A 23,331-nucleotide genomic window follows, 5' to 3' on the forward strand; every position below is an offset into this window, starting at 1 on the left:
CCCTCTGCAATTTGCAGTCCACCATCCGCGCTTCCTAGCTTGGCCACCGCAGCTGTACCGGTGGCCTATGGCCAACTGGCAACAGCTGACGGCCAAGCGGTCACAGCTGATGACCGTGCACCACCCGAGGCAGCACCCCTCCACGCGAGGCCCAGAGCCTGGAAACGGCTCTCTGGGACTCTGTCGCCACAGTCCCCGCCTGTCTCTCTCCGCCTCTCTCTTGCTCCGTCTCTGGCCTTCTCTCATCCTCTCTCTCACCTCCCTGGGTCAGGAGAGGTGACGTGTAGCCAGTGAAGGGACCGGAGATCGGGCGGGACGCTGGTCGCTGAGGAGGGGCGAGGGCCCGGACGGAAGGCTGTGTGACGAAGGGTGACGGCAGACTGGAGCCGCTGCACCCTGGTGGCACGGGTGGCTCCCCGTGGCTTTGGGCCAGTCGGTGGGGCCGGCCAGTGCCAGGGCCAGGGCCGCGCGTGCCTAGGGCCGGAGGGGCCTGAGAGGACCCTGCGACCCCCTCGCTTGCCACGAGCGGGGGACCGCAGAGCAGCCAGGCGGGTCTGGGGTGGTGGGGCTGGGGGTGGGGGTGAGCGGGGTTGGGGGGGGCGGGGTGTAAGCCGTACGGGGCCCGGGGAGTCCCAGGATGCCAGGGCGCCGAGACTTCTGTCACCGTCAGGGAAGTGACAGAGGCCCGTGGAGCCACGGGTGGCGCGGAGGGGCCTCGCTGCGGGCCAAGAGTAGCCCGCCGCCCACGCCGGCGGCGTCCGGGGGAGGCGGGGAGCAGGCGGGAGGCGCGGCGCCGGCGGAGCCGGCCCGCGAGGAGATGCTCGCCACCCGAGCGGCCCAGCAGCACGGCGCACGCTCACGAGGCAGGCCGGGAGCAGGCTCTTGGGGCGCCGGCAGCCGGGTCCCAGCGTCTACGGCCATACCACCCTGAACGCGCCCGATCTCGTCTGATCTCGGAAGCTAAGCAGGGTCGGGCCTGGTTAGTACTTGGATGGGAGACCGCCTGGGAATACCGGGTGCTGTAGGCTTTTGCTCGCCTCTCCTTTTGCGCCGCCGCCCCGGCGTGGCTCCCTCCGAACCCCTGGCGCCCCTTGCCCCTCTTCTGCCGCCCAGCCAGCCGAAGGTACCCCTGGCCAGCGGCGGGTCAGCCGCCCGGCACTACAAGCTCGCAGCCCGGGCCGCACGCCAGGCCCGTCGGCCCCGGCTCCCCCCCACACCCTCTTCTCAGTCCTCTTCGCTCCCGCAGGCCGACAGCCCGCAGCCCTTCGCCGAGCCGCGGTCGCCGCCGTCGCCGCCGCTGCCATCGCCGCGCTCCCTCCCGCTCCCCGCCCCCGCCGCCCCCAAAGCCCAAGCCCAGGGCTGCCTGCCGGCGCAGGCCTCCACCAGGCTTTCTCCATCCCAGGACGTGCCGGTCCTTTGCACCTCGGCCCGAGCCCAGGGGACGACCATCCCTGTGCCTGCACCTGGGCCCCGAGACACAGGATAGGCGTGTCCTCCGGCAAACGGGATGCCCACCCGCCCCGCCCCACCGGGGGCCTCTGTCTCTGCTGGCAGGCACCTCGCCCCACACCCCCGCGCGCGCGCGCGCGCGCGCGCCCCCTCCCGTCTCCCACAAGAGCCAGGAGCCCTCGGTTCCCGCCGGCCGCAGTGGCCCCGACACACAGGGGAAAAAGAGCCGGGACAAACCAGGGGACGGAGAGAGCAGCACCCCAACACCCCGCACGCCCTCGGGCTCCAGGAGAGACCACCATGTCGGAGCCTGCCGACGAGACGAACGGTTCCTGAAGTGGGGAGTGAGGATTGAGAAGAAAATAGACAAGAGACAAAGATGGGATCGGGAGGGCGAGCAGTTCTGACTAGACTGCTGCGCCTGCTTGATTTTTCAGCATTCTTTTATACAGACAGAAACAGGAAGGTTACATAAAGCGGCTGAGGCAGCAAGTACAGATTAGTTATGTTTTTCCAAAGTTTGGCCCTGACTGTCTTTAGACCTTTTGAGATTGTCCCATTCCCAGAACAGCAGGTGTCTGTTTCTGTTTGTTCTTTATGCTTATCGGAGTTCCCCTCAGCCATCCTCCCAACCTCTGCTTGTAGTTACATTTTCTTAACGCTTGATGCTCCAGCTCCCCGCAATTCCCCCTTTTTTATTTTTTGAGATCGTGCCTGGCTTAGGTGGTCAGTACAGACATTCTCACTTACCCGTCATTGGATATCCTTCATCAAAGCGATCGACTCCTGTCTTAGGTTGTAAGACATCCACTGATCATTACCCGTCATTGGCTACCGATCTCCTTCGGGGTTAGACAGGGGCAGTGGCTTTTGGTTTATTAGCCATGTGGAGCCTTATTTTGTGAATTTCTCCATAAATATCTGTGACTATCCCCATCACAGCTTCTGTGATGCAGGGGAGGAAACATAGTATCAGGAGGATCACAACAGGCGGAATTACAAGGGGAGGGGGGCATAATTTGAAGCATTGAAGAGTATGATGGCAATACATTGTGAAAACTAGAGACAAGTTTGTTGAGAGTATCAGCTATATCGGTGTTTAAAGGAGAGGTCTCTTGCAGTGTCAAGACCTCTTTATGAAACTGGATAAGATCAAGAGTAACATTTTTTTCTTACACGGTCTGTGAGACTCGTACCTCATAGCAGAAAAATGTTTATTCCAATCACCCTTTGTCTGTTAACAGCCGAAGCATAAAGTCCCATGATGTCTTACCTTCTCAGGGTCAAGTCACCCATATTGTAACACTTCTGTTGAGATAAGTGGAGAGAACTGATCTTCATTGCCCTCATGACTTCTCTCACAATCAGGTGAGAGAGGAAAGCCAGAGACAGCAATGGCTTTTGCCAGGCAGGGGGAAGGGGAGGAAAGGCTCCTTTTTGGATCTTCTAAGGCAGCTCATTGGGGGTCCCCACTCGGTTCCGCCCGGCTTAGGTTGTATCTCCCGTGAGATATCTTACCCGTCTTTGGCTGCAAACCATCTTTGGGGGACCAGACAGAGAGACATAAGGTGTAAACACAAGAATGGAACAGTAGGGGGCGTGGATGGGTATCTACAGATGTCTTCTCTTCTGTGGGCTGTCGCTCATGGTATGGTTTAACACCGACCAGGAATTCACAAAGGTTTTTCTTCCGGACCTGGAGAAATACAAGCAAAGCCTCTTCCCCGTGTTATCTCGCGGGGAGAAGTAGGATCAGCTTCCCCACGTAATATTTTAAACAAAGGTTGTAATTCACCGGTTGTCAACCGCAACTGAGGTCTAATCCAGTTAATGCCTCCCAGTAGCTTTTGGAAATCATTTAACGTTTTTAAACAATCTCGCCGGATTTGTATTTTTTTGAGGCACAATGGCCTGAGGCATTAAACAATATCCCAGATAAGAGTAAGGAGGCACTTGCTGAATTTTTTCTGGGGCTATAACTAGCCCATAATTGTGGAGCTTTTCTTGTAAATGAGCAAAAGCAGCAAGCAACTTTGGTTCACAAGAGTGGGCAAGAAGTATGTCATCCGTGTAGTGGATGATGTAAATATCTGGAAATGTCCTTCGGGTAGGTTTTATTGCAGCTGATACAAGTTTTTGACATAATGTAGGGCTACTAGCCATTCCCTGAGGTAGCACTAGCCAATGATAGCTCTTAAAAGGTTCTTGTAAATTAACGGAAGGAACACTGAAAGCAAATCCAGGGCAGTCATCAGGATTTAAAGGTATAGTATAAAAACAATCTTTGAAGTCCAAAACAATTTTACATGTGTGTTTTGGTGTGGCTGCAGGACAGGGCAAGCCTGTCTGTAAGGCTCCCCTTCATTTCATGGTTTTATTAACTTTTTCTAAATCTTGTCATAATCTCTATCTACCAGATTTTTTTTTTTTTTTTTTTTTTTTTTTTTTTTTTTTTTTTAATAACAAAAATGGGAGAATTCCCGGGAGAATTGGAGGGGGCAATGTGTCCCTTTTTAAGTTGCCCCTGTACTAGCAGCTTGGCGGCTTGAATCTTTTTCGGTTGATAGGGGCCTCGGGCAGTGGATCTAGCCCTGCAACTACACTTGGAGGAGAGCTTCATTGTAACCCAGGCTTCTATTCTGATTGAGATTCTAATAAAGGCCCAGTCTGTTGAGCCTGGACTAATTGCATTTGAACAGAGAGGGAAGTGAGTGCAGCTTGTAATCTTTGCACCTCTGCTTCCCAGGGGGATCCAGTTTGGGTTGATCATTCTCAGAGTATCTGATTCCCTCGTGTTTAGGATCGATCACATCCCTAACCAAATTCCATAAGGAAAAAGTATCTACTGGTACTTCAGAGGGTCCACGAGCATCATAATATCCCTGTAAACGCTCTCTCACCTTTTCCCAAGTTTCTAAGTTTAAAGTCCCTTCTTCGGGGAACCAGGGACATATTTGTACTACAAATTCTAAAAATCGAAGCAACTGTGCTTCACTGGTTTTAACTCCTCTAGCTTTTAGCATGCTCCTTAACATGTGAGTAAACAGCCTTTTACTGTTACCCTGTCCCATTTTATTTTACTCCCGACTATGGTATCTCACCGCTTTCACTAACCTTATTCGACGCGTCTCGTTTGCAAGCGGAGTCCTTCACTGATTCCCCAGTAGTCAGGTCCCTGTTCGGGCGCCACTTGTCGGAGCCTGCCGACGAGACGAACGGTTCCTGAAGTGGGGAGTGAGGATTGAGAGAAAAAATTGGACAAGAGACAAAGATGGGATCGGGAGGGCGAGCAGTTCTGACTGGACTGCTGCGCCTGCTTGATTTTTCAGCATTCTTTTATACAGACAGAAACAAGAAGGTTACATAAAGCGGCTGAGGCAGCAAGTACAGATTAGTTATGTTTCTCCAAAGTTTGGCCCTGACTGTCTTTAGACCTTTTGAGATTGTCCCATTCCCAGAACAGCAGGTGTCTGTTTCTGTTTGTTCTTTATGCTTATCGGAGTTCCCCTCAGCCATCCTCCCAACCTCTGCTTGTAGTTACATTTTCTTAACCCTTGATGCTCCAGCTCCCCACACCACCACAAGGGGAAGAGCAGGCACGCAGGCACACAACCCTCACAACGAGGGTGCCTGGGGCTGCCACTCTCCGCCCGCGGGCGGGACCCTGGGCGGGGCTCGGAGCCCACCGGCACTCCGGAGACCCTGGCGGCCCGCCCCGGGGGCTTTGAGGGTGACTGCCAAAGCCCGGGCACTGCCTCCTTAGCGGAGCCCAGCCCCGGGCTCCACCACACACCGGTGGAGAAGCTGCCACCGCAACACAGCCTCAGTGCGTCCGTCCCAGTCCGTGTCCCAGCCTGTGCGTCCCCCCCACCCTCAACCTCCACCCCCTGTCCGTCTGGCTCTGCGACATGCCTGTTGGGCTGTGGCTCTCGCTCAGGAGCTCTCTCCCCGCGTGCCAGCCCCCTCTTTCTCTGTCTCTGTCCATGTCTCTCTGTACGTCTAGATACATACATGCACATATACGTGTATATTTCCATCTCGCTCCCTCCTCCTCCTCCTCCTCCTCCCCCCCCCCCGTTCTGTCTGTCGGTCCCTGTCCTGCGGGGACTCTAGTCCCTCTGCCCGCACAAGAACGCAGGATATGGCGAGGCCAAGAAGGAACACCAACGGAGCCATGGATAGGGGTCTCATAGCACCATTTCTCACGGGCGGCTGGCTCGGAGACACAGCAAGCCGGAGCCGCACGATCCCCAACCTGCCGGCCGCTTCTCTGCCAACCAACCGACCCACCAACCGACCGACACGCCAAGCCGGCCAACTGCAATCCGCGCCCCTCTGCAATTTGCAGTCCACCATCCGCGCTTCCTAGCTTGGCCACCGCAGCTGTACCGGTGGCCTATGGCCAACTGGCAACAGCTGACGGCCAAGCGGTCACAGCTGATGACCGTGCACCACCCGAGGCAGCACCCCTCCACGCGAGGCCCAGAGCCTGGAAACGGCTCTCTGGGACTCTGTCGCCACAGTCCCCGCCTGTCTCTCTCCGCCTCTCTCTTGCTCCGTCTCTGGCCTTCTCTCATCCTCTCTCTCACCTCCCTGGGTCAGGAGAGGTGACGTGTAGCCAGTGAAGGGACCGGAGATCGGGCGGGACGCTGGTCGCTGAGGAGGGGCGAGGGCCCGGACGGAAGGCTGTGTGACGAAGGGTGACGGCAGACTGGAGCCGCTGCACCCTGGTGGCACGGGTGGCTCCCCGTGGCTTTGGGCCAGTCGGTGGGGCCGGCCAGTGCCAGGGCCAGGGCCGCGCGTGCCTAGGGCCGGAGGGGCCTGAGAGGACCCTGCGACCCCCTCGCTTGCCACGAGCGGGGGACCGCAGAGCAGCCAGGCGGGTCTGGGGTGGTGGGGCTGGGGGTGGGGGTGAGCGGGGTTGGGGGGGGCGGGGTGTAAGCCGTACGGGGCCCGGGGAGTCCCAGGATGCCAGGGCGCCGAGACTTCTGTCACCGTCAGGGAAGTGACAGAGGCCCGTGGAGCCACGGGTGGCGCGGAGGGGCCTCGCTGCGGGCCAAGAGTAGCCCGCCGCCCACGCCGGCGGCGTCCGGGGGAGGCGGGGAGCAGGCGGGAGGCGCGGCGCCGGCGGAGCCGGCCCGCGAGGAGATGCTCGCCACCCGAGCGGCCCAGCAGCACGGCGCACGCTCACGAGGCAGGCCGGGAGCAGGCTCTTGGGGCGCCGGCAGCCGGGTCCCAGCGTCTACGGCCATACCACCCTGAACGCGCCCGATCTCGTCTGATCTCGGAAGCTAAGCAGGGTCGGGCCTGGTTAGTACTTGGATGGGAGACCGCCTGGGAATACCGGGTGCTGTAGGCTTTTGCTCGCCTCTCCTTTTGCGCCGCCGCCCCGGCGTGGCTCCCTCCGAACCCCTGGCGCCCCTTGCCCCTCTTCTGCCGCCCAGCCAGCCGAAGGTACCCCTGGCCAGCGGCGGGTCAGCCGCCCGGCACTACAAGCTCGCAGCCCGGGCCGCACGCCAGGCCCGTCGGCCCCGGCTCCCCCCCACACCCTCTTCTCAGTCCTCTTCGCTCCCGCAGGCCGACAGCCCGCAGCCCTTCGCCGAGCCGCGGTCGCCGCCGTCGCCGCCGCTGCCATCGCCGCGCTCCCTCCCGCTCCCCGCCCCCGCCGCCCCCAAAGCCCAAGCCCAGGGCTGCCTGCCGGCGCAGGCCTCCACCAGGCTTTCTCCATCCCAGGACGTGCCGGTCCTTTGCACCTCGGCCCGAGCCCAGGGGACGACCATCCCTGTGCCTGCACCTGGGCCCCGAGACACAGGATAGGCGTGTCCTCCGGCAAACGGGATGCCCACCCGCCCCGCCCCACCGGGGGCCTCTGTCTCTGCTGGCAGGCACCTCGCCCCACACCCCCGCGCGCGCGCGCGCGCGCGCGCCCCCTCCCGTCTCCCACAAGAGCCAGGAGCCCTCGGTTCCCGCCGGCCGCAGTGGCCCCGACACACAGGGGAAAAAGAGCCGGGACAAACCAGGGGACGGAGAGAGCAGCACCCCAACACCCCGCACGCCCTCGGGCTCCAGGAGAGACCACCATGTCGGAGCCTGCCGACGAGACGAACGGTTCCTGAAGTGGGGAGTGAGGATTGAGAAGAAAATAGACAAGAGACAAAGATGGGATCGGGAGGGCGAGCAGTTCTGACTAGACTGCTGCGCCTGCTTGATTTTTCAGCATTCTTTTATACAGACAGAAACAGGAAGGTTACATAAAGCGGCTGAGGCAGCAAGTACAGATTAGTTATGTTTTTCCAAAGTTTGGCCCTGACTGTCTTTAGACCTTTTGAGATTGTCCCATTCCCAGAACAGCAGGTGTCTGTTTCTGTTTGTTCTTTATGCTTATCGGAGTTCCCCTCAGCCATCCTCCCAACCTCTGCTTGTAGTTACATTTTCTTAACGCTTGATGCTCCAGCTCCCCGCAATTCCCCCTTTTTTATTTTTTGAGATCGTGCCTGGCTTAGGTGGTCAGTACAGACATTCTCACTTACCCGTCATTGGATATCCTTCATCAAAGCGATCGACTCCTGTCTTAGGTTGTAAGACATCCACTGATCATTACCCGTCATTGGCTACCGATCTCCTTCGGGGTTAGACAGGGGCAGTGGCTTTTGGTTTATTAGCCATGTGGAGCCTTATTTTGTGAATTTCTCCATAAATATCTGTGACTATCCCCATCACAGCTTCTGTGATGCAGGGGAGGAAACATAGTATCAGGAGGATCACAACAGGCGGAATTACAAGGGGAGGGGGGCATAATTTGAAGCATTGAAGAGTATGATGGCAATACATTGTGAAAACTAGAGACAAGTTTGTTGAGAGTATCAGCTATATCGGTGTTTAAAGGAGAGGTCTCTTGCAGTGTCAAGACCTCTTTATGAAACTGGATAAGATCAAGAGTAACATTTTTTTCTTACACGGTCTGTGAGACTCGTACCTCATAGCAGAAAAATGTTTATTCCAATCACCCTTTGTCTGTTAACAGCCGAAGCATAAAGTCCCATGATGTCTTACCTTCTCAGGGTCAAGTCACCCATATTGTAACAGTTCTGTTGAGATAAGTGGAGAGAACTGATCTTCATTGCCCTCATGACTTCTCTCACAATCAGGTGAGAGAGGAAAGCCAGAGACAGCAATGGCTTTTGCCAGGCAGGGGGAAGGGGAGGAAAGGCTCCTTTTTGGATCTTCTAAGGCAGCTCATTGGGGGTCCCCACTCGGTTCCGCCCGGCTTAGGTTGTATCTCCCGTGAGATATCTTACCCGTCTTTGGCTGCAAACCATCTTTGGGGGACCAGACAGAGAGACATAAGGTGTAAACACAAGAATGGAACAGTAGGGGGCGTGGATGGGTATCTACAGATGTCTTCTCTTCTGTGGGCTGTCGCTCATGGTATGGTTTAACACCGACCAGGAATTCACAAAGGTTTTTCTTCCGGACCTGGAGAAATACAAGCAAAGCCTCTTCCCCGTGTTATCTCGCGGGGAGAAGTAGGATCAGCTTCCCCACGTAATATTTTAAACAAAGGTTGTAATTCACCGGTTGTCAACCGCAACTGAGGTCTAATCCAGTTAATGCCTCCCAGTAGCTTTTGGAAATCATTTAACGTTTTTAAACAATCTCGCCGGATTTGTATTTTTTTGAGGCACAATGGCCTGAGGCATTAAACAATATCCCAGATAAGAGTAAGGAGGCACTTGCTGAATTTTTTCTGGGGCTATAACTAGCCCATAATTGTGGAGCTTTTCTTGTAAATGAGCAAAAGCAGCAAGCAACTTTGGTTCACAAGAGTGGGCAAGAAGTATGTCATCCGTGTAGTGGATGATGTAAATATCTGGAAATGTCCTTCGGGTAGGTTTTATTGCAGCTGATACAAGTTTTTGACATAATGTAGGGCTACTAGCCATTCCCTGAGGTAGCACTAGCCAATGATAGCTCTTAAAAGGTTCTTGTAAATTAACGGAAGGAACACTGAAAGCAAATCCAGGGCAGTCATCAGGATTTAAAGGTATAGTATAAAAACAATCTTTGAAGTCCAAAACAATTTTACATGTGTGTTTTGGTGTGGCTGCAGGACAGGGCAAGCCTGTCTGTAAGGCTCCCCTTCGTTTCATGGTTTTATTAACTTTTTCTAAATCTTGTCATAATCTCTATCTACCAGATTTTTTTTTTTTTTTTTTTTTTTTTTTTTTTTTTTAATAACAAAAATGGGAGAATTCCCGGGAGAATTGGAGGGGGCAATGTGTCCCTTTTTAAGTTGCCCCTGTACTAGCAGCTTGGCGGCTTGAATCTTTTTCGGTTGATAGGGGCCTCGGGCAGTGGATCTAGCCCTGCAACTACACTTGGAGGAGAGCTTCATTGTAACCCAGGCTTCTATTCTGATTGAGATTCTAATAAAGGCCCAGTCTGTTGAGCCTGGACTAATTGCATTTGAACAGAGAGGGAAGTGAGTGCAGCTTGTAATCTTTGCACCTCTGCTTCCCAGGGGGATCCAGTTTGGGTTGATCATTCTCAGAGTATCTGATTCCCTCGTGTCTAGGATCGATCACATCCCTAACCAAATTCCATAAGGAAAAAGTATCTACTGGTACTTCAGAGGGTCCACGAGCATCATAATATCCCTGTAAACGCTCTCTCACCTTTTCCCAAGTTTCTAAGTTTAAAGTCCCTTCTTCGGGGAACCAGGGACATATTTGTACTACAAATTCTAAAAATCGAAGCAACTGTGCTTCACTGGTTTTAACTCCTCTAGCTTTTAGCATGCTCCTTAACATGTGAGTAAACAGCCTTTTACTGTTACCCTGTCCCATTTTATTTTACTCCCGACTATGGTATCTCACCGCTTTCACTAACCTTATTCGACGCGTCTCGTTTGCAAGCGGAGTCCTTCACTGATTCCCCAGTAGTCAGGTCCCTGTTCGGGCGCCACTTGTCGGAGCCTGCCGACGAGACGAACGGTTCCTGAAGTGGGGAGTGAGGATTGAGAGAAAAAATTGGACAAGAGACAAAGATGGGATCGGGAGGGCGAGCAGTTCTGACTGGACTGCTGCGCCTGCTTGATTTTTCAGCATTCTTTTATACAGACAGAAACAAGAAGGTTACATAAAGCGGCTGAGGCAGCAAGTACAGATTAGTTATGTTTCTCCAAAGTTTGGCCCTGACTGTCTTTAGACCTTTTGAGATTGTCCCATTCCCAGAACAGCAGGTGTCTGTTTCTGTTTGTTCTTTATGCTTATCGGAGTTCCCCTCAGCCATCCTCCCAACCTCTGCTTGTAGTTACATTTTCTTAACCCTTGATGCTCCAGCTCCCCACACCACCACAAGGGGAAGAGCAGGCACGCAGGCACACAACCCTCACAACGAGGGTGCCTGGGGCTGCCACTCTCCGCCCGCGGGCGGGACCCTGGGCGGGGCTCGGAGCCCACCGGCACTCCGGAGACCCTGGCGGCCCGCCCCGGGGGCTTTGAGGGTGACTGCCAAAGCCCGGGCACTGCCTCCTTAGCGGAGCCCAGCCCCGGGCTCGACCACACACCGGTGGAGAAGCTGCCACCGCAACACAGCCTCAGTGCGTCCGTCCCAGTCCGTGTCCCAGCCTGTGCGTCCCCCCCACCCTCAACCTCCACCCCCTGTCCGTCTGGCTCTGCGACATGCCTGTTGGGCTGTGGCTCTCGCTCAGGAGCTCTCTCCCCGCGTGCCAGCCCCCTCTTTCTCTGTCTCTGTCCATGTCTCTCTGTACGTCTAGATACATACATGCACATATACGTGTATATTTCCATCTCGCTCCCTCCTCCTCCTCCTCCTCCTCCCCCCCCCCCCGTTCTGTCTGTCGGTCCCTGTCCTGCGGGGACTCTAGTCCCTCTGCCCGCACAAGAACGCAGGATATGGCGAGGCCAAGAAGGAACACCAACGGAGCCATGGATAGGGGTCTCATAGCACCATTTCTCACGGGCGGCTGGCTCGGAGACACAGCAAGCCGGAGCCGCACGATCCCCAACCTGCCGGCCGCTTCTCTGCCAACCAACCGACCCACCAACCGACCGACACGCCAAGCCGGCCAACTGCAATCCGCGCCCCTCTGCAATTTGCAGTCCACCATCCGCGCTTCCTAGCTTGGCCACCGCAGCTGTACCGGTGGCCTATGGCCAACTGGCAACAGCTGACGGCCAAGCGGTCACAGCTGATGACCGTGCACCACCCGAGGCAGCACCCCTCCACGCGAGGCCCAGAGCCTGGAAACGGCTCTCTGGGACTCTGTCGCCACAGTCCCCGCCTGTCTCTCTCCGCCTCTCTCTTGCTCCGTCTCTGGCCTTCTCTCATCCTCTCTCTCACCTCCCTGGGTCAGGAGAGGTGACGTGTAGCCAGTGAAGGGACCGGAGATCGGGCGGGACGCTGGTCGCTGAGGAGGGGCGAGGGCCCGGACGGAAGGCTGTGTGACGAAGGGTGACGGCAGACTGGAGCCGCTGCACCCTGGTGGCACGGGTGGCTCCCCGTGGCTTTGGGCCAGTCGGTGGGGCCGGCCAGTGCCAGGGCCAGGGCCGCGCGTGCCTAGGGCCGGAGGGGCCTGAGAGGACCCTGCGACCCCCTCGCTTGCCACGAGCGGGGGACCGCAGAGCAGCCAGGCGGGTCTGGGGTGGTGGGGCTGGGGGTGGGGGTGAGCGGGGTTGGGGGGGGCGGGGTGTAAGCCGTACGGGGCCCGGGGAGTCCCAGGATGCCAGGGCGCCGAGACTTCTGTCACCGTCAGGGAAGTGACAGAGGCCCGTGGAGCCACGGGTGGCGCGGAGGGGCCTCGCTGCGGGCCAAGAGTAGCCCGCCGCCCACGCCGGCGGCGTCCGGGGGAGGCGGGGAGCAGGCGGGAGGCGCGGCGCCGGCGGAGCCGGCCCGCGAGGAGATGCTCGCCACCCGAGCGGCCCAGCAGCACGGCGCACGCTCACGAGGCAGGCCGGGAGCAGGCTCTTGGGGCGCCGGCAGCCGGGTCCCAGCGTCTACGGCCATACCACCCTGAACGCGCCCGATCTCGTCTGATCTCGGAAGCTAAGCAGGGTCGGGCCTGGTTAGTACTTGGATGGGAGACCGCCTGGGAATACCGGGTGCTGTAGGCTTTTGCTCGCCTCTCCTTTTGCGCCGCCGCCCCGGCGTGGCTCCCTCCGAACCCCTGGCGCCCCTTGCCCCTCTTCTGCCGCCCAGCCAGCCGAAGGTACCCCTGGCCAGCGGCGGGTCAGCCGCCCGGCACTACAAGCTCGCAGCCCGGGCCGCACGCCAGGCCCGTCGGCCCCGGCTCCCCCCCACACCCTCTTCTCAGTCCTCTTCGCTCCCGCAGGCCGACAGCCCGCAGCCCTTCGCCGAGCCGCGGTCGCCGCCGTCGCCGCCGCTGCCATCGCCGCGCTCCCTCCCGCTCCCCGCCCCCGCCGCCCCCAAAGCCCAAGCCCAGGGCTGCCTGCCGGCGCAGGCCTCCACCAGGCTTTCTCCATCCCAGGACGTGCCGGTCCTTTGCACCTCGGCCCGAGCCCAGGGGACGACCATCCCTGTGCCTGCACCTGGGCCCCGAGACACAGGATAGGCGTGTCCTCCGGCAAACGGGATGCCCACCCGCCCCGCCCCACCGGGGGCCTCTGTCTCTGCTGGCAGGCACCTCGCCCCACACCCCCGCGCGCGCGCGCGCGCGCGCGCCCCCTCCCGTCTCCCACAAGAGCCAGGAGCCCTCGGTTCCCGCCGGCCGCAGTGGCCCCGACACACAGGGGAAAAAGAGCCGGGACAAACCAGGGGACGGAGAGAGCAGCACCCCAACACCCCGCACGCCCTCGGGCTCCAGGAGAGACCACCATGTCGGAGCCTGCCGACGAGACGAACGGTTCCTGAAGTGGGGAGTGAGGATTGAGAAGAAAATAGACAAGAGACAAAGATGGGATCGGGAGGGCGAGCAGTTCTGACTAGACTGCTGCGCCTGCTTGATTTTTCAGCATTCTTTTATACAGACAGAAACAGGAAGGTTACATAAAGCGGCTGAGGCAGCAAGTACAGATTAGTTATGTTTTTCCAAAGTTTGGCCCTGACTGTCTTTAGACCTTTTGAGATTGTCCCATTCCCAGAACAGCAGGTGTCTGTTTCTGTTTGTTCTTTATGCTTATCGGAGTTCCCCTCAGCCATCCTCCCAACCTCTGCTTGTAGTTACATTTTCTTAACGCTTGATGCTCCAGCTCCCCGCAATTCCCCCTTTTTTATTTTTTGAGATCGTGCCTGGCTTAGGTGGTCAGTACAGACATTCTCACTTACCCGTCATTGGATATCCTTCATCAAAGCGATCGACTCCTGTCTTAGGTTGTAAGACATCCACTGATCATTACCCGTCATTGGCTACCGATCTCCTTCGGGGTTAGACAGGGGCAGTGGCTTTTGGTTTATTAGCCATGTGGAGCCTTATTTTGTGAATTTCTCCATAAATATCTGTGACTATCCCCATCACAGCTTCTGTGATGCAGGGGAGGAAACATAGTATCAGGAGGATCACAACAGGCGGAATTACAAGGGGAGGGGGGCATAATTTGAAGCATTGAAGAGTATGATGGCAATACATTGTGAAAACTAGAGACAAGTTTGTTGAGAGTATCAGCTATATCGGTGTTTAAAGGAGAGGTCTCTTGCAGTGTCAAGACCTCTTTATGAAACTGGATAAGATCAAGAGTAACATTTTTTTCTTACACGGTCTGTGAGACTCGTACCTCATAGCAGAAAAATGTTTATTCCAATCACCCTTTGTCTGTTAACAGCCGAAGCATAAAGTCCCATGATGTCTTACCTTCTCAGGGTCAAGTCACCCATATTGTAACAGTTCTGTTGAGATAAGTGGAGAGAACTGATCTTCATTGCCCTCATGACTTCTCTCACAATCAGGTGAGAGAGGAAAGCCAGAGACAGCAATGGCTTTTGCCAGGCAGGGGGAAGGGGAGGAAAGGCTCCTTTTTGGATCTTCTAAGGCAGCTCATTGGGGGTCCCCACTCGGTTCCGCCCGGCTTAGGTTGTATCTCCCGTGAGATATCTTACCCGTCTTTGGCTGCAAACCATCTTTGGGGGACCAGACAGAGAGACATAAGGTGTAAACACAAGAATGGAACAGTAGGGGGCGTGGATGGGTATCTACAGATGTCTTCTCTTCTGTGGGCTGTCGCTCATGGTATGGTTTAACACCGACCAGGAATTCACAAAGGTTTTTCTTCCGGACCTGGAGAAATACAAGCAAAGCCTCTTCCCCGTGTTATCTCGCGGGGAGAAGTAGGATCAGCTTCCCCACGTAATATTTTAAACAAAGGTTGTAATTCACCGGTTGTCAACCGCAACTGAGGTCTAATCCAGTTAATGCCTCCCAGTAGCTTTTGGAAATCATTTAACGTTTTTAAACAATCTCGCCGGATTTGTATTTTTTTGAGGCACAATGGCCTGAGGCATTAAACAATATCCCAGATAAGAGTAAGGAGGCACTTGCTGAATTTTTTCTGGGGCTATAACTAGCCCATAATTGTGGAGCTTTTCTTGTAAATGAGCAAAAGCAGCAAGCAACTTTGGTTCACAAGAGTGGGCAAGAAGTATGTCATCCGTGTAGTGGATGATGTAAATATCTGGAAATGTCCTTCGGGTAGGTTTTATTGCAGCTGATACAAGTTTTTGACATAATGTAGGGCTACTAGCCATTCCCTGAGGTAGCACTAGCCAATGATAGCTCTTAAAAGGTTCTTGTAAATTAACGGAAGGAACACTGAAAGCAAATCCAGGGCAGTCATCAGGATTTAAAGGTATAGTATAAAAACAATCTTTGAAGTCCAAAACAATTTTACATGTGTGTTTTGGTGTGGCTGCAGGACAGGGCAAGCCTGTCTGTAAGGCTCCCCTTCGTTTCATGGTTTTATTAACTTTTTCTAAATCTTGTCATAATCTCTATCTACCAGATTTTTTTTTTTTTTTTTTTTTTTTTTTTTTTTTTTTAATAACAAAAATGGGAGAATTCCCGGGAGAATTGGAGGGGGCAATGTGTCCCTTTTTAAGTTGCCCCTGTACTAGCAGCTTGGCGGCTTGAATCTTTTTCGGTTGATAGGGGCCTCGGGCAGTGGATCTAGCCCTGCAACTACACTTGGAGGAGAGCTTCATTGTAACCCAGGCTTCTATTCTGATTGAGATTCTAATAAAGGCCCAGTCTGTTGAGCCTGGACTAATTGCATTTGAACAGAGAGGGAAGTGAGTGCAGCTTGTAATCTTTGCACCTCTGCTTCCCAGGGGGATCCAGTTTGGGTTGATCATTCTCAGAGTATCTGATTCCCTCGTGTTTAGGATCGATCACATCCCTAACCAAATTCCATAAGGAAAAAGTATCTACTGGTACTTCAGAGGGTCCACGAGCATCATAATATCCCTGTAAACGCTCTCTCACCTTTTCCCAAGTTTCTAAGTTTAAAGTCCCTTCTTCGGGGAACCAGGGACATATTTGTACTACAAATTCTAAAAATCGAAGCAACTGTGCTTCACTGGTTTTAACTCCTCTAGCTTTTAGCATGCTCCTTAACATGTGAGTAAACAGCCTTTTACTGTTACCCTGTCCCATTTTATTTTACTCCCGACTATGGTATCTCACCGCTTTCACTAACCTTATTCGACGCGTCTCGTTTGCAAGCGGAGTCCTTCACTGATTCCCCAGTAGTCAGGTCCCTGTTCGGGCGCCACTTGTCGGAGCCTGCCGACGAGACGAACGGTTCCTGAAGTGGGGAGTGAGGATTGAGAGAAAAAATTGGACAAGAGACAAAGATGGGATCGGGAGGGCGAGCAGTTCTGACTGGACTGCTGCGCCTGCTTGATTTTTCAGCATTCTTTTATACAGACAGAAACAAGAAGGTTACATAAAGCGGCTGAGGCAGCAAGTACAGATTAGTTATGTTTCTCCAAAGTTTGGCCCTGACTGTCTTTAGACCTTTTGAGATTGTCCCATTCCCAGAACAGCAGGTGTCTGTTTCTGTTTGTTCTTTATGCTTATCGGAGTTCCCCTCAGCCATCCTCCCAACCTCTGCTTGTAGTTACATTTTCTTAACCCTTGATGCTCCAGCTCCCCACACCACCACAAGGGGAAGAGCAGGCACGCAGGCACACAACCCTCACAACGAGGGTGCCTGGGGCTGCCACTCTCCGCCCGCGGGCGGGACCCTGGGCGGGGCTCGGAGCCCACCGGCACTCCGGAGACCCTGGCGGCCCGCCCCGGGGGCTTTGAGGGTGACTGCCAAAGCCCGGGCACTGCCTCCTTAGCGGAGCCCAGCCCCGGGCTCCACCACACACCGGTGGAGAAGCTGCCACCGCAACACAGCCTCAGTGCGTCCGTCCCAGTCCGTGTCCCAGCCTGTGCGTCCCCCCCACCCTCAACCTCCACCCCCTGTCCGTCTGGCTCTGCGACATGCCTGTTGGGCTGTGGCTCTCGCTCAGGAGCTCTCTCCCCGCGTGCCAGCCCCCTCTTTCTCTGTCTCTGTCCATGTCTCTCTGTACGTCTAGATACATACATGCACATATACGTGTATATTTCCATCTCGCTCCCTCCTCCTCCTCCTCCTCCTCCCCCCCCCCCCCCGTTCTGTCTGTCGGTCCCTGTCCTGCGGGGACTCTAGTCCCTCTGCCCGCACAAGAACGCAGGATATGGCGAGGCCAAGAAGGAACACCAACGGAGCCATGGATAGGGGTCTCATAGCACCATTTCTCACGGGCGGCTGGCTCGGAGACACAGCAAGCCGGAGCCGCACGATCCCCAACCTGCCGGCCGCTTCTCTGCCAACCAACCGACCCACCAACCGACCGACACGCCAAGCCGGCCAACTGCAATCCGCGCCCCTCTGCAATTTGCAGTCCACCATCCGCGCTTCCTAGCTTGGCCACCGCAGCTGTACCGGTGGCCTATGGCCAACTGGCAACAGCTGACGGCCAAGCGGTCACAGCTGATGACCGTGCACCACCCGAGGCAGCACCCCTCCACGCGAGGCCCAGAGCCTGGAAACGGCTCTCTGGGACTCTGTCGCCACAGTCCCCGCCTGTCTCTCTCCGCCTCTCTCTTGCTCCGTCTCTGGCCTTCTCTCATCCTCTCTCTCACCTCCCTGGGTCAGGAGAGGTGACGTGTAGCCAGTGAAGGGACCGGAGATCGGGCGGGACGCTGGTCGCTGAGGAGGGGCGAGGGCCCGGACGGAAGGCTGTGTGACGAAGGGTGACGGCAGACTGGAGCCGCTGCACCCTGGTGGCACGGGTGGCTCCCCGTGGCTTTGGGCCAGTCGGTGGGGCCGGCCAGTGCCAGGGCCAGGGCCGCGCGTGCCTAGGGCCGGAGGGGCCTGAGAGGACCCTGCGACCCCCTCGCTTGCCACGAGCGGGGGACCGCAGAGCAGCCAGGCGGGTCTGGGGTGGTGGGGCTGGGGGTGGGGGTGAGCGGGGTTGGGGGGGGCGGGGTGTAAGCCGTACGGGGCCCGGGGAGTCCCAGGATGCCAGGGCGCCGAGACTTCTGTCACCGTCAGGGAAGTGACAGAGGCCCGTGGAGCCACGGGTGGCGCGGAGGGGCCTCGCTGCGGGCCAAGAGTAGCCCGCCGCCCACGCCGGCGGCGTCCGGGGGAGGCGGGGAGCAGGCGGGAGGCGCGGCGCCGGCGGAGCCGGCCCGCGAGGAGATGCTCGCCACCCGAGCGGCCCAGCAGCACGGCGCACGCTCACGAGGCAGGCCGGGAGCAGGCTCTTGGGGCGCCGGCAGCCGGGTCCCAGCGTCTACGGCCATACCACCCTGAACGCGCCCGATCTCGTCTGATCTCGGAAGCTAAGCAGGGTCGGGCCTGGTTAGTACTTGGATGGGAGACCGCCTGGGAATACCGGGTGCTGTAGGCTTTTGCTCGCCTCTCCTTTTGCGCCGCCGCCCCGGCGTGGCTCCCTCCGAACCCCTGGCGCCCCTTGCCCCTCTTCTGCCGCCCAGCCAGCCGAAGGTACCCCTGGCCAGCGGCGGGTCAGCCGCCCGGCACTACAAGCTCGCAGCCCGGGCCGCACGCCAGGCCCGTCGGCCCCGGCTCCCCCCCACACCCTCTTCTCAGTCCTCTTCGCTCCCGCAGGCCGACAGCCCGCAGCCCTTCGCCGAGCCGCGGTCGCCGCCGTCGCCGCCGCTGCCATCGCCGCGCTCCCTCCCGCTCCCCGCCCCCGCCGCCCCCAAAGCCCAAGCCCAGGGCTGCCTGCCGGCGCAGGCCTCCACCAGGCTTTCTCCATCCCAGGACGTGCCGGTCCTTTGCACCTCGGCCCGAGCCCAGGGGACGACCATCCCTGTGCCTGCACCTGGGCCCCGAGACACAGGATAGGCGTGTCCTCCGGCAAACGGGATGCCCACCCGCCCCGCCCCACCGGGGGCCTCTGTCTCTGCTGGCAGGCACCTCGCCCCACACCCCCGCGCGCGCGCGCGCGCGCGCGCCCCCTCCCGTCTCCCACAAGAGCCAGGAGCCCTCGGTTCCCGCCGGCCGCAGTGGCCCCGACACACAGGGGAAAAAGAGCCGGGACAAACCAGGGGACGGAGAGAGCAGCACCCCAACACCCCGCACGCCCTCGGGCTCCAGGAGAGACCACCATGTCGGAGCCTGCCGACGAGACGAACGGTTCCTGAAGTGGGGAGTGAGGATTGAGAAGAAAATAGACAAGAGACAAAGATGGGATCGGGAGGGCGAGCAGTTCTGACTAGACTGCTGCGCCTGCTTGATTTTTCAGCATTCTTTTATACAGACAGAAACAGGAAGGTTACATAAAGCGGCTGAGGCAGCAAGTACAGATTAGTTATGTTTTTCCAAAGTTTGGCCCTGACTGTCTTTAGACCTTTTGAGATTGTCCCATTCCCAGAACAGCAGGTGTCTGTTTCTGTTTGTTCTTTATGCTTATCGGAGTTCCCCTCAGCCATCCTCCCAACCTCTGCTTGTAGTTACATTTTCTTAACGCTTGATGCTCCAGCTCCCCGCAATTCCCCCTTTTTTATTTTTTGAGATCGTGCCTGGCTTAGGTGGTCAGTACAGACATTCTCACTTACCCGTCATTGGATATCCTTCATCAAAGCGATCGACTCCTGTCTTAGGTTGTAAGACATCCACTGATCATTACCCGTCATTGGCTACCGATCTCCTTCGGGGTTAGACAGGGGCAGTGGCTTTTGGTTTATTAGCCATGTGGAGCCTTATTTTGTGAATTTCTCCATAAATATCTGTGACTATCCCCATCACAGCTTCTGTGATGCAGGGGAGGAAACATAGTATCAGGAGGATCACAACAGGCGGAATTACAAGGGGAGGGGGGCATAATTTGAAGCATTGAAGAGTATGATGGCAATACATTGTGAAAACTAGAGACAAGTTTGTTGAGAGTATCAGCTATATCGGTGTTTAAAGGAGAGGTCTCTTGCAGTGTCAAGACCTCTTTATGAAACTGGATAAGATCAAGAGTAACATTTTTTTCTTACACGGTCTGTGAGACTCGTACCTCATAGCAGAAAAATGTTTATTCCAATCACCCTTTGTCTGTTAACAGCCGAAGCATAAAGTCCCATGATGTCTTACCTTCTCAGGGTCAAGTCACCCATATTGTAACAGTTCTGTTGAGATAAGTGGAGAGAACTGATCTTCATTGCCCTCATGACTTCTCTCACAATCAGGTGAGAGAGGAAAGCCAGAGACAGCAATGGCTTTTGCCAGGCAGGGGGAAGGGGAGGAAAGGCTCCTTTTTGGATCTTCTAAGGCAGCTCATTGGGGGTCCCCACTCGGTTCCGCCCGGCTTAGGTTGTATCTCCCGTGAGATATCTTACCCGTCTTTGGCTGCAAACCATCTTTGGGGGACCAGACAGAGAGACATAAGGTGTAAACACAAGAATGGAACAGTAGGGGGCGTGGATGGGTATCTACAGATGTCTTCTCTTCTGTGGGCTGTCGCTCATGGTATGGTTTAACACCGACCAGGAATTCACAAAGGTTTTTCTTCCGGACCTGGAGAAATACAAGCAAAGCCTCTTCCCCGTGTTATCTCGCGGGGAGAAGTAGGATCAGCTTCCCCACGTAATATTTTAAACAAAGGTTGTAATTCACCGGTTGTCAACCGCAACTGAGGTCTAATCCAGTTAATGCCTCCCAGTAGCTTTTGGAAATCATTTAACGTTTTTAAACAATCTCGCCGGATTTGTATTTTTTTGAGGCACAATGGCCTGAGGCATTAAACAATATCCCAGATAAGAGTAAGGAGGCACTTGCTGAATTTTTTCTGGGGCTATAACTAGCCCATAATTGTGGAGCTTTTCTTGTAAATGAGCAAAAGCAGCAAGCAACTTTGGTTCACAAGAGTGGGCAAGAAGTATGTCATCCGTGTAGTGGATGATGTAAATATCTGGAAATGTCCTTCGGGTAGGTTTTATTGCAGCTGATACAAGTTTTTGACATAATGTAGGGCTACTAGCCATTCCCTGAGGTAGCACTAGCCAATGATAGCTCTTAAAAGGTTCTTGTAAATTAACGGAAGGAACACTGAAAGCAAATCCAGGGCAGTCATCAGGATTTAAAGGTATAGTATAAAAACAATCTTTGAAGTCCAAAACAATTTTACATGTGTGTTTTGGTGTGGCTGCAGGACAGGGCAAGCCTGTCTGTAAGGCTCCCCTTCATTTCATGGTTTTATTAACTTTTTCTAAATCTTGTCATAATCTCTATCTACCAGATTTTTTTTTTTTTTTTTTTTTTAATAACAAAAATGGGAGAATTCCCGGGAGAATTGGAGGGGGCAATGTGTCCCTTTTTAAGTTGCTCCTGTACTAGCAGCTTGGCGGCTTGAATCTTTTTCGGTTGAAAGGGGCCTCGGGCAGTGGATCTAGCCCTGCAACTACACTTGGAGGAGAGCTTCATTGTAACCCAGGCTTCTATTCTGATTGAGATTCTAATAAAGGCCCAGTCTGTTGAGCCTGGACTAATTGCATTTGAACAGAGAGGGAAGTGAGTGCAGCTTGTAATCTTTGCACCTCTGCTTCCCAGGGGGATCCAGTTTGGGTTGATCATTCTCAGAGTATCTGATTCCCTCGTGTTTAGGATCGATCACATCCCTAACCAAATTCCATAAGGAAAAAGTATCTACTGGTACTTCAGAGGGTCCACGAGCATCATAATATCCCTGTAAACGCTCTCTCACCTTTTCCCAAGTTTCTAAGTTTAAAGTGCCTTCTTCGGGGAACCAGGGACATATTTGTACTACAAATTCTAAAAATCGAAGCAACTGTGCTTCACTGGTTTTAACTCCTCTAGCTTTTAGCATGCTCCTTAACATGTGAGTAAACAGCCTTTTACTGTTACCCTGTCCCATTTTATTTTACTCCCGACTATGGTATCTCACCGCTTTCACTAACCTTATTCGACGCGTCTCGTTTGCAAGCGGAGTCCTTCACTGATTCCCCAGTAGTCAGGTCCCTGTTCGGGCGCCACTTGTCGGAGCCTGCCGACGAGACGAACGGTTCCTGAAGTGGGGAGTGAGGATTGAGAGAAAAAATTGGACAAGAGACAAAGATGGGATCGGGAGGGCGAGCAGTTCTGACTGGACTGCTGCGCCTGCTTGATTTTTCAGCATTCTTTTATACAGACAGAAACAAGAAGGTTACATAAAGCGGCTGAGGCAGCAAGTACAGATTAGTTATGTTTCTCCAAAGTTTGGCCCTGACTGTCTTTAGACCTTTTGAGATTGTCCCATTCCCAGAACAGCAGGTGTCTGTTTCTGTTTGTTCTTTATGCTTATCGGAGTTCCCCTCAGCCATCCTCCCAACCTCTGCTTGTAGTTACATTTTCTTAACCCTTGATGCTCCAGCTCCCCACACCACCACAAGGGGAAGAGCAGGCACGCAGGCACACAACCCTCACAACGAGGGTGCCTGGGGCTGCCACTCTCCGCCCGCGGGCGGGACCCTGGGCGGGGCTCGGAGCCCACCGGCACTCCGGAGACCCTGGCGGCCCGCCCCGGGGGCTTTGAGGGTGACTGCCAAAGCCCGGGCACTGCCTCCTTAGCGGAGCCCAGCCCCGGGCTCCACCACACACCGGTGGAGAAGCTGCCACCGCAACACAGCCTCAGTGCGTCCGTCCCAGTCCGTGTCCCAGCCTGTGCGTCCCCCCCACCCTCAACCTCCACCCCCTGTCCGTCTGGCTCTGCGACATGCCTGTTGGGCTGTGGCTCTCGCTCAGGAGCTCTCTCCCCGCGTGCCAGCCCCCTCTTTCTCTGTCTCTGTCCATGTCTCTCTGTACGTCTAGATACATACATGCACATATACGTGTATATTTCCATCTCGCTCCCTCCTCCTCCTCCTCCTCCTCCCCCCCCCCGTTCTGTCTGTCGGTCCCTGTCCTGCGGGGACTCTAGTCCCTCTGCCCGCACAAGAACGCAGGATATGGCGAGGCCAAGAAGGAACACCAACGGAGCCATGGATAGGGGTCTCATAGCACCATTTCTCACGGGCGGCTGGCTCGGAGACACAGCAAGCCGGAGCCGCACGATCCCCAACCTGCCGGCCGCTTCTCTGCCAACCAACCGACCCACCAACCGACCGACACGCCAAGCCGGCCAACTGCAATCCGCGCCCCTCTGCAATTTGCAGTCCACCATCCGCGCTTCCTAGCTTGGCCACCGCAGCTGTACCGGTGGCCTATGGCCAACTGGCAACAGCTGACGGCCAAGCGGTCACAGCTGATGACCGTGCACCACCCGAGGCAGCACCCCTCCACGCGAGGCCCAGAGCCTGGAAACGGCTCTCTGGGACTCTGTCGCCACAGTCCCCGCCTGTCTCTCTCCGCCTCTCTCTTGCTCCGTCTCTGG

The 23,331-nt window shown here is 55.8% G+C and overlaps 4 non-coding genes across 4 annotated transcripts; all 4 read left to right on the forward strand.

Moving 5' to 3' along the window:
- Positions 1-909: 909 nt before the first annotated feature.
- Positions 910-1,028, forward strand: LOC148757437 (5S ribosomal RNA). The gene has a single exon (XR_016022266.1). It is a non-coding gene; the product is annotated as a 5S ribosomal RNA (ribosomal RNA).
- A 5,661-nt stretch (positions 1,029-6,689) lies between these two features.
- Positions 6,690-6,808, forward strand: LOC148757438 (5S ribosomal RNA). The gene has a single exon (XR_016022267.1). It is a non-coding gene; the product is annotated as a 5S ribosomal RNA (ribosomal RNA).
- A 5,657-nt stretch (positions 6,809-12,465) lies between these two features.
- LOC148757439 (5S ribosomal RNA) lies at positions 12,466-12,584 on the forward strand. Its single transcript, XR_016022268.1, has one exon. It is a non-coding gene; the product is annotated as a 5S ribosomal RNA (ribosomal RNA).
- Positions 12,585-18,244: 5,660 nt separating this feature from the next.
- LOC148757440 (5S ribosomal RNA) lies at positions 18,245-18,363 on the forward strand. The gene has a single exon (XR_016022269.1). It is a non-coding gene; the product is annotated as a 5S ribosomal RNA (ribosomal RNA).
- The last annotated feature ends 4,968 nt before the right edge of the window (positions 18,364-23,331 follow it).

Source organism: Rhinolophus sinicus, chromosome 8 (assembly GCF_057876585.1).
Source record: "Rhinolophus sinicus isolate RSI-liver-muscle chromosome 8, RSI-T2T, whole genome shotgun sequence".
In the NCBI taxonomy this organism is placed as follows: domain Eukaryota; kingdom Metazoa; phylum Chordata; class Mammalia; order Chiroptera; family Rhinolophidae; genus Rhinolophus; species Rhinolophus sinicus.